The sequence below is a fragment of the Leuciscus leuciscus genome (assembly GCF_965113295.1).
Source record: "Leuciscus leuciscus genome assembly, chromosome: 20".
NCBI lineage: Eukaryota > Metazoa > Chordata > Actinopteri > Cypriniformes > Leuciscidae > Leuciscus > Leuciscus leuciscus.
In genome coordinates this window covers 35,603,245-35,614,045 of record NC_138744.1, presented here as the reverse complement: position 1 = coordinate 35,614,045, position 10,801 = coordinate 35,603,245, and the positions used below count along the sequence as shown (strand labels likewise).

General features: G+C 36.4%; 1 long non-coding RNA gene and 1 pseudogene across 3 annotated transcripts in view; both read right to left on the bottom strand.

The window, feature by feature from the left end:
- Positions 1 to 10,801, bottom strand: part of LOC309483407 (leukocyte elastase inhibitor-like) — an 81,648-nt pseudogene that overhangs the window by 52,449 nt on the left and 18,398 nt on the right. The gene's annotated exons all lie outside the window — the stretch shown is intronic.
- LOC309483417 lies at positions 10 to 9,776 on the bottom strand. 2 transcript variants are annotated; one of them, XR_014200550.1, is made up of 4 exons: positions 9,225 to 9,776; positions 3,644 to 3,882; positions 2,246 to 2,430; positions 10 to 954 (listed from the first exon to the last, which is right to left on the bottom strand). It is a non-coding gene; the product is annotated as an uncharacterized lncRNA (long non-coding RNA). The 2 variants fall into 2 exon arrangements; XR_014200551.1 differs by lacking the exon at positions 9,225 to 9,776 and adding an exon at positions 8,805 to 9,190.

Sequence of the window (10,801 nt, the reverse complement as noted above, 5' to 3'; positions counted from 1 at the left end):
TCTTCTTCATGGTTTTTATTAAAAGAAAACACTGCAAAGAAAGTGTTTACCTGTTTGGCAGCATGGAAGTTGAGAAAAATTGACTTGAATATTCTGAAAAAATATTTTGTCTATTCTACATTGACAAACAAATAGGTTTAAAAACTTAACACTCAGCAAACAGGTTTTCAGATTTATTTTAACACAGTTCATGAAAGTCGATGGGAAATTTCATTGCAGCACCTTTGATATTTTAATTTGAAGTCCGCAATGCCTTCTATGGCAATCAAAACCTCTTCCTGTTGTTCCTGGCTGAGATCAACACTGGGTGGTTGGACATTAACGGCAGGGAACTGGTCAACCATTTCAGCAGGCAAGTTGTTAATGCCATGTTGTGCCAGAAGTCCCTCTAAATTCTGCTCCGTGAATGGATCATCACCAAACACATTGTTGATAGACGTGCTATTTACCCCCATGTTGGTCAGCATGCCATCAGTCCAGATCTGAGAGGGTGTTCGGTTGTTTTCCGTTCTCAGATGGTGATGATTCCAGGCTTCACGAAACCTGCTCAATCTACTTTGAATTTCAGGTAAATACACAAGATGAAGAGAAAGCTTGTGGACGTCGTTTGCAGGATCTAGGGTGCCATTGTCCTCAAAGCTGTAGAATTCATTGTAGAAACTGTGCAAAACATGCAGGAAAACATCCCTCCAAAGGCGCTCAATCCTCTGATTGTGTACAGACTCCCCTGTGATGTGGCTTCTGTGCTCCACTCCATGAACAACATTCATGAACAATGCCACTTGTGTGTTCTCTCCACCATTATCTGACCGCACTCTAGATGGAAGTCCATAAACACATGTGGCTTTTAAGAACTGTGTGAGCACTGTGGCAGCTCTGTTGTCGGTATTACAGTTCAAGTATGTTATAAGGCGAGATTATCCATCTATAGCTCCATGAATGACTAAGCCCCATCTGAAAAAAAAAAAAACCCATCAGATATTTAACAGCTCTACCATACTGCTATAACTCACTAAAAAACTAATAAGCAGAAATTAAAATGATTTGTGATTTATTTTTGCCATTATTTTTGCTGATTCATACTTTGTGGATTAGTTGTTATTCTTAATGAATAGAAAATTCAACAAACAATCTGATCAGCCAAAACACTGACATTACAATGCACCCATACTAATTGTCTATTTAGATTTGCTTTACTGGTTTTCACACAGTGGACGTGGAGGATTCAGCTAAACAGATTTGCTTTATGTAAGAAAAAATATGTAAAAAAAATTTTTTTTCAATTAAGGTCAGTCACATAAGAACACAAGGATTAATATATATATATATATATATATAGATATATATATATATATATAGATATATATATATATATATATAGATATATATATAGATATATATATATAATCTATATATATCTCTCTCTATATATATATAGTACTGTGCAAAAGTCTTAGGCATGTTAACACCTTTTTTTTTTATATCTTTTGCTGTAGTGTGTCAGAAGGAAATATCAGTTTACATTTCCAAACATTCTTTTTGCCATTAATTGTAATAATCCAGTGAGATTTGTGTATGCACAAGGAGTCTGACAACAGCCGGTATGATCTGATCTCACCATCATCGAGTCCGTCTGTGATTACATGAAGAAACTGAGACAGACTAAATCCAGAAGAACTGCGGGAACGTCTCCGAGATGCTTGAAGAAACCTTCCTGCAAAGCTTCCTGAAAAACTATGCGCAAGTGTACCTGGACAAAAGCCGTTTTAAACGCAAAGGGTCGTTGCACCATATATTGATTTGAATTAGTTAATAGAAGTTAAAATCATAAATAAATTCAATTTGTGATTTTATTTTTGAAAGCATTCTCACTTTACAGCATTTTAACACGAGTGCCAGTGCTTTCCACAGTCCTGTAGCTTTGCAGGAAGGTTTCTTCAAGCGTCTCGGAGACATTCCCGCAGTTCTTCTGGATTTAGTTTGTCTCAGTTTCTTCTGTTTCTTCATGTAATCACAGACGGACTCGATGATGGTGAGATCAGATCATACCGGCTGTTGTCAGACTCCTTGTGCATACACAAATCTCACTGGATTATTACAATTAATGGCAAAAAGAATGTTTGGAAATGTAAACTGATATTTCCTTCTGACACACTACAGCAAAATATATAAATAACTGACTTAAAACTATTTTGCACAGTACTGTATATACTGTATATATATATAAAAAGAAAATCCTAAATACCTGATGAGACGCATATTTCCATCCATGTGCCACAGACTGTTTGGATATGGCACATGATATGTTCTTCTGGCCACGGCAGCACTCCATCTACGTGCAGCTGCTGCTGGGTCAATGTTCGTCAACATTACTCTCACTCTCTGTCGTGATACCAGCAATCCTTCTGCTCGCAGCAATGCTCTCATCATCTGTGATGTTTTGGTATGCAAATGATTACAGAGTTTGATTTACCCCCCAGTTTCACAGACAATGCTTAAAGTGATAGTTCAGCCAAAAATGAAAATTAGCCCATGATTTACTCACTCTAAAGTCATCCTAGGTGTATATGACATTCTTCTTTCATACGAAAACAATCAGTTATATTAATAAATGTTCTGGCTCTTCCCAGCTTTATAATGGCAGTGAATGGCCATTTCTGTTTTGAAGTCCATAAAAGTGCATCTATCCATGATAAAAGTGCTCCACATGGCTCTGAGGGGTTAATAAAGGCCTTCTGAAGTGAAGCCATGAGTTAGTGTAAGAAAAATATCCATATTTAAAGGTGCTCTATGCGATGTCACGCGTTTTTTAGGCCAAAACATTTGTTGTCACATACAGCAAACATCTCCTCACTATCCACTAGCTGCCTGTCCCCTGAACACACTAAAACATGGTCTCTGTAGACAGGCTCCACAAACGGCAACAAAAACAAACTGGGAAAACCCGCACCACAAAACAAACAGTGTTCCAGCCAATAACCGACAAGAAGGATTTGTGGTGGGGTTTGGGGAGTTAGTGCGCGGATGAGGAGGAGGGAGGGTCGAGCTAGCCTCCGTTTTGTTTGACAATACTTTAAACGTCAACAAGAAGTGACGTCACCCAACATCACTTAGAGCACCTTTAACACATTACAAAGTAAAATTCTAGCTTCCAGCCGAACGCACATACGTAGTCTACTTACACCTTAAGTGCATGGATATTCTTCTTACACAAACGCATGGCTTCGCTTCAGAAGGCCTTTATTAACCCCAAGAGCTGTGTGTAGCACTTTTATCATGGATAGATGCACTTTAATGATGGATAGATGCACTTTTATGGACTTCAAAACAGAAACAGCCATTCATTGCCATTATAAAGCTTGGAAGAGCCAGGACATTTTTTAATATAACTCCAAATTGTATTCATCTGAAAGAAGAATTTCACATAAACCTAGAATGGCTTGAGGGTGAGTAAATCATGGTGAGTGGTTTGATTGGTGAGTGGATTCTGGCTAACTTAAACACCTCTGATCAGAACTGCATACAAGAATACTACTCTTACTCGGGATCAGCCTACATTTTAAAAACTTAACTTTAAAGTAACAAAATGTAAAATTACAATAATAATGTACAACAATATAGAGATAAAAAAGTTTGGTACTACCTCATTGCCAGATCTGGGATATAACCCATGAAGTCGTCTAATGTGCTGTTCCAGCTCCTCATCAGTCAATGATCTTGACATGGAATTCCTAGTTGGCAGCCCCAGAGCTTTTGTCCTCTTATATAAAAATGATGCCGAACATCCCAAAAGTTGGGCCATGCGCTTGATGGTGTAGCCCTGGGTCACCAAGAATTCCAGCTGTTGTCTCGTCACTGTGACCTTAGGTCTCCCTCGCTGACCTATGGATATACACACACTGTTAAGCAAAATTGACTAACAACAATTAATGTTTTATTGTGTAAAATATTTAAACGAAACTTTACTTGAGGATATGCAAATCATGTTTTAACAGAAACCATGAATAGTAATGCATTTAGTCGTATGGCAGTGATAGGATTTTGTTTTTTATGAAGCATAAACATGAAATATGTACCAATACAAGACAAAGTCCTGAAGCTGATGTAGGGACACCTAATTATCTTTTCTTTTATTGCCACATTTATTTTTGAATAAATTATTGTATTCTCAAATGTAAGTATATGAATACAAAACCTTAAATATAAAACATATTTTTATTTACAGCTAGTTTCCATTGTATGATAACTAAAAAAGCCAGCAAATGCACCAGTATTATGCAAAATTTGGGTTGTTGAGATTAATATAAATTGTTAATTCCTTTTCTCCTTTAATTTTGTTTTTTAATGACGTGCTTTGCTTTAAATACTGTCATTTGATCTTACCAATATCATTATGGATGTATATTTCAATGTCTAATAAACATATTTAGACAGGTATTGTTTACTGGGAAACCCTGTAAGAACAGAATGTTTGGCAGCAGGGGTGATTATAGACTTTTATCAGTATTGGGGCAAAAATTAACTTTGGGCTCACCCAACATTTTCCATTTTCTTGAATAATAAATACTGTGCATCAATAATGTAGGCCTATACTGTATGACTTCTCTAGCTCAAATTATCTGTATAATTATAACTAACCATGCATTTTAATTAAAACAAAACAATGATATCATGACAACTTTATATGCATTTTTTTAACTGCACATAGAATATCAAGACTCTCCCTATTTGATCTTTATCGTTGGGAATTCCATTATTGTAAAAAACAACTTTAAACTCATTGATAACAACAAGAACAAGTTTTTTTAAGAATTATGATTGTATTTGTCTGTATTTTTTCCTTTTCCTTTTTATGTTAATGTATTCCATGCAGTCAGGGGCGATTCCAGGATTTTATAAATGGGGGGGCACAGGGGGGACCAAGAATCAGTCAGGGGGGGCCAATCAGAAAATTCTACTGAAAATAAATACTGGTTTAGAAAATATTAAGCACGATTTCCAAAGTCTTGTGCAATGCCAAGTGCTCTAATATAGATGGTATAAAATTTGTGTGTTTTGCATGGATTAGATAACACGGTTCTGTTCCAATAAATAATAAATAAAAATCACACAGACATTATTTAGTAATTTAACATTATTTTATTTACTTTACTTTTTGCATTACTTTATTTTCAACACAAAAATTAAATGTGTGTGTGTGTGTGTAAACATTCTCAGCATGAAATGTGCCTGTTCCTGTGGGTTAACTGCACCATCACATGTGTTATGCTCTGCTCTGCCTCAGAACAGCTGTATCCTGCGTTTTTTTGTGCTGGCTACCAAATAGTCTGATAAACTCATCCATGTCCAGGGACTTGGCTCTCCGTGACTCTACATTGAGCACTCCCAGGTCACTCAGTCGCTCATCATACATGTAGGCTACATACCGTAAACACTGACGTGTCGTGGGGTATCGCTCCTCCTGTTTTCAAAACGCGCAACTGTGCTTGCTTTCTCTTCGCGCGAGTCTCAAATCAAGCAGTGATTGACAGCGCTCTGGTCCAATGGTGTGGTGGGTGCCGTGGTGTCTCTTTCCTCCGGTTTTAAAAACGCCCAACTGTATGGCAAGCCAAGAGGCTCAGAAATACGCCATAGATTAATCGCGTTTAAAGCCAAACGCCGTCAAATACGGCGTTTTAAACCGTATTGGACGCCGTAAAATACGCCGTTGTAATTACAAACGCCGTAAAAGACGCGCGAAATACGTCAATGACGCCGTATTTGACGGCGTTTTAGTGTGCATGGAAAGCGCCGCTTTTTACGCCGTTCATCTCGCCATATGACGCCGTAAAAAACGCCGTTTTGGTTGCACAGAGCGCGCGCTATTTTACGGCGTTTTGCTTATAGTATAATGAGACACGCCCCCTGATTTCCACAGCCAGTAAGTTTGAACTGTTCTCTCCCAATCAATGATGAACTGAGTCAGACCAGACGAATTCAGCACGGATCATTTAATCCAATTCTTATGCTCATATATGAGGAGTTATTAAATAAGGAAAAGAATCCAGGTCGTATTGGCTTAACTCGGCACATTTCCATCTAAGTGCTGAATAACACAAAATATTATAACCCATAGAATGCCCTATGAATTTGTGTTTTAAATAGGCCTATTTGAAAAAAATAAGACGAATGTATTTTTTGCTATTTCTAAAAAATGTGGCAGGTTTGTTGGTATGTCTATAAGCTATCTCCTTCCAGAATTAAATAGTATTCCGATTTTTGTAGGCTAATTAAATTCGTGTTTTATTCATATTACATTGATATTCATTAAATAGCATTATTACATTTCGTTATATCCAATATATTTTTGTAAAATGAAGATTCAAATATTTTGCCCTTTCCATCGTCCAGTTCATAGTGAAATAAACGACTTGGGGGAAAAAGTCAACCGTTTGTGGGTATAGAAGTTCAGTGAGTAAAGCCGTTTTTAAAATACGAATTTTGAAATAATTTCCGTCATTTTAAAAGATAAAACATAAGGTGCAAGGGGAGCAAACTCAGCAAATGACAATAAATAAATAAAAATAACATAGCCTAGTTATTTCTTTCCCACATTTGAGTCATTATTCTGAAAAGAAATGTAAATTATGCTTGCAACAATAGCTGTAGGTTAATTGGCCTGGATGAGTGTGATTGGCCTAATATTGTGTCCCAGACCGGCATTAAATAATTCGTGAATATTTGTAAAAATTCGTGGCTTGAAAGAGTTGGAAAATGTACAGTTCTGTTGATGTTTTGCCCAGGCAGGGTTAGTAAAGTAAAACTAAAACTATAAAAAAACATTTAAATGCTAATCGAAATAAACCTGAAATAAAGGAAAATATAACTATTAGTTGAAAAACTTAAACTAAACGGAAATGAGAATTATAATTTTTTTTCTTTTTTTTATTATTATTATTTAGTTTAAAGACATTTCAAGCTTTGTGTATTTGATGTATTTCTCTGTGTGAGGCTTACACTGAGTTTCGTTAAGTGTTAGGATGAGATGCGCTCCAGTTAACGTGCAATGCAAGAGACCGCGCGGGCGCCTCCATGATTATATTGTCCGCAATTGGTTGATGAAAAATTTATTAAAATTAAGATACAATTTATACAAAACGAAATTCACTTTAAAGAAAGGTTTTCTACAAAACAAAACTTAATGAATTGGTCAAAATCATGTCTGAACCTCTCCATGTCTCATATTGCGCATCCTATCTTACTCGTGCTGTTCACTTTTCATAAATCAACATAAATGGAAAAAATAACATATATTTATATATAATATTTTAACAAATATGAAACTAAATGCGCTTATTTAATGGCTACAACAGTACAGTAGGCCTACAGACTCTCTATTTGTACAAATTGCTGCACATTCATTTAATACTGAATTTTGCACACACAAGTTGAAAGGCATTTGTTCAAATCAAGTTCACGGATAATTGTGCGTGCATTTATTAATCATTATGATACTAAAATCATAACAATGTGGGCTATGCTATGTACAAAAAAAAAAAAAAATCAGATGAGCCCAGAACGCAATTACACGTTAAGTATTTTCCCCCCATAGAAAACCATTATAAGAACGCTTAATGTGGCTTATTGCAGATTAGAATGTCCCCTTATTATGTCGAAATAACGAGATATTATGTCGATACTACTGCTGTGTCCACCATGGTCTCCACATTCTTGATCAGCGGAAACGATTTTTGCTTGTTTGGGATCTGACTGGCCAGCGTATTTGAAAAAGTTAAGCAAACTTTGCTGTCTTTTTGACATTTTTCCCCTGAGTGAAACGATCGAGGCTAACAGCAATCTCAACTAGCACAACAAGCGGGCAAGTCATGTGTCACCCATGTTCACATGTTCCGGCTCAAATTAAGCCCTGTGTGACACCCTTTTAAAATGTGAAAATCCTATTCATTTTGCTTTATTGATTTGAATGTTCTTTAATATTTTCTTTAATTTCAGTTTATTATTTATCTTGGATTATTTTAATACATAAAATTAATAATTCCTTGGGAGCATACGAATTGGATTACCACAAATGATCCGTGCTGAATTCGTCTGGTCTGACTCAGTTCATCATTTATTGGGAGAGAACAGTTCAAACTTACTGGCTGTGGAAATCAGCGGGCGTGTCTCATTATACTATAAGCAAAACGCCGTAAAATAGCGCGCGCTCTGTGCAACCAAAACGGCGTTTTTTACGGCGTCATATGGCGAGATGAACGGCGTAAAAAGCGGCGCTTTCCATGCACACTAAAACGCCGTCAAATACGGCGTCATTGACGTATTTCGCGCGTCTTTTACGGCGTTTGTAATTACAACGGCGTATTTTACGGCGTCCAATACGGTTTAAAACGCCGTATTTGACGGCGTTTGGCTTTAAACGCGATTAATCTATGGCGTATTTCTGAGCCTCTTGGCTTGCCATACTACTGTGCTCGCTTCTTCTTCGCGTTCGCGCGAGTCTCAAATCAAACAGTGATTGACAGCGCTCTGGTCCAGTGGTGCGGTGGGCATTTTCAGGTTGACAATAAATCTAACCCAATGAGATTGGAGGGGGGGCACCAGGGGGGGCCAGTCATATTCCAGGGGGGGCCGGTGCCACCCCGTGCCCCCCCTCTAGACACGCCCCTGCATGCAGTGATATTTATTTTCTTGCAATAAAAAAGAACTGCATGTGTTCACATTTAACAAGCTTCTTTTTTTCTTTTTTTTACCTATTTACATAACATATCGAATTGAAGTTTTTGAAAATAATATTAAAGGTAGCCTACCATGCTGCAGTGAATACTGTAGACTTACTACAGTGGATATTAAATTATTCCTTCGTTCACGTAGGCTACTGTAACGAGGTATTTGCAAGGCATCAGTTCATAAAACCAAAAGCCAATGTCAGTAGTTTAATTCGTTCTAGTGCTGTGGCATTTTGATTACTTTTTTTTTATTATCACCAGTCATCTCGGTAAACACTACAGGCGCTGGTCAGACACGGAGAGGTTTACTTACTTTTTAATTAGTCTTCTCATGAACACCATATTTATTCATTCGGAAAGATTTGGGGAATGCGGAACAGACATGAAAACGAGAGGCGAGGCGCGAGATTAATAAATACCGGCCTCTTTTGAACGGGACCAAAGTAAAAGTGTGTTTCCGAGCAGCATCTGTGAAAACTCAAGTAAAAATATGCTACAGACCTGAGCGAATTCTAGGAACTGTGAAGGCGTCTGCCCTGCGCTCCTCGAGAGACACGGACTGTCTGACGAAAGCTCTGAGATCCGATAGACTACTAACAAGTTCTTCCATTGTTTCAGGAGACAGCGTGCCTTCAATTCTTCTTAAATTCAATAAAGTCGAATCAATGGCATTCAGATGTGCGCTTCCTAAGACTCCATGTCCATGTGCTCTTTCTACATAACTGCATTTTCTGCGAATTTGTTCAACAACCTCTGACATATTGCACCTTAATTCCTTCTCCTCTTCTCTTTCCGTTTCCTGTCATCTCTCTTTAATATGTTGTTGGTTCATTAATATTCAACATATTATTTGCATACTGATTATTTAAATAGTACTAGTATCTATTAAGGTAAGGATATCTTTGATCTAAAATGTTACTAGTAACTAAAAAATAAGCACTAGTTCTATTTTTTCTTAACAAGTTGGGTATAATTAAATACTAGTCACTATTGGAATAAGTACTAGTATCTAATGAATAAGTACTAGTATCTATTTAATAGGTACTAGTATCTAATGAATAAGTACTAGTATCTATTTAATAGGTACTAGTATCTAATGAATAAGTACTAGTATCTAATGAATAAGTACTAGTATCTAAAGAATAGGCACTAGTACCTAAAGAATAAGCACTAGTAGCTAATGAATAAGTACTAGTACTTAATGGAATAGATACTAGTATCTAAAAAATAAGTACTAGTAGCATGAAAATAGAGACTAGTCGGTTTAAATGATTAAATGTTAAAACGGCTTGCCATAGTGTGACATAAAAAAGATTTTGTGTGTCAGCAGTTGGGAAAAAAACTGTATAAACTACAATTCCCACGAGAGACGCGCCATTGAACTTCTTACAAAGTGTACAAATCAGTCACCATACTTGTAGTTCTTCTGGTTTCCCGACCAGGAATAATGTTATAAAAATGTGTCTTTACTATTCTATATTAAGAAACATACATTATACAGCCGAAACATACATTATGTTATATTTATATATGATTAGGATAAAAAAAAAAAAAATCGCCAAGGCTTCAAATCTGTGGTTTTAGCTGGTAGGCTACAGTAGACATGAATTCAAGATTGTCGGCGGGAGTTATGCTACCCTTCAAAGAGCGACTTAAAAAAAAAAAAGTTTTATTTAACATTATGTTTATTTATTTAATTATGGCCTGCAAATGTTTGTTTTACCAACTGATGGATGTAATAAACTGCCACTTATAAATATGTCAGAATTAGATGCAATAAGTATACAAACAATATCCTAATATTAAAGAATTCCAAAATGTGTGAAATAGGCTACTCTCCAGATCAAGACCTTCTCAATAAATCAATATTTGGCTTTTTAACTAGTGACAAAAACTGTTCAGTTCTAGAAGATAAAATCATTTATTTTATTTGGATGAATTAGTCTGTTTATCAGATTTACCAATTGCTATAATTTGTTTGTGCTGGTCAAGAACAATAGATAAAATTGAACTGCAAGCAAAAACTTGGGGCCACTGTTTCAAATATGTGAGTGGCTCCTCCCCTAACAAATGTAACC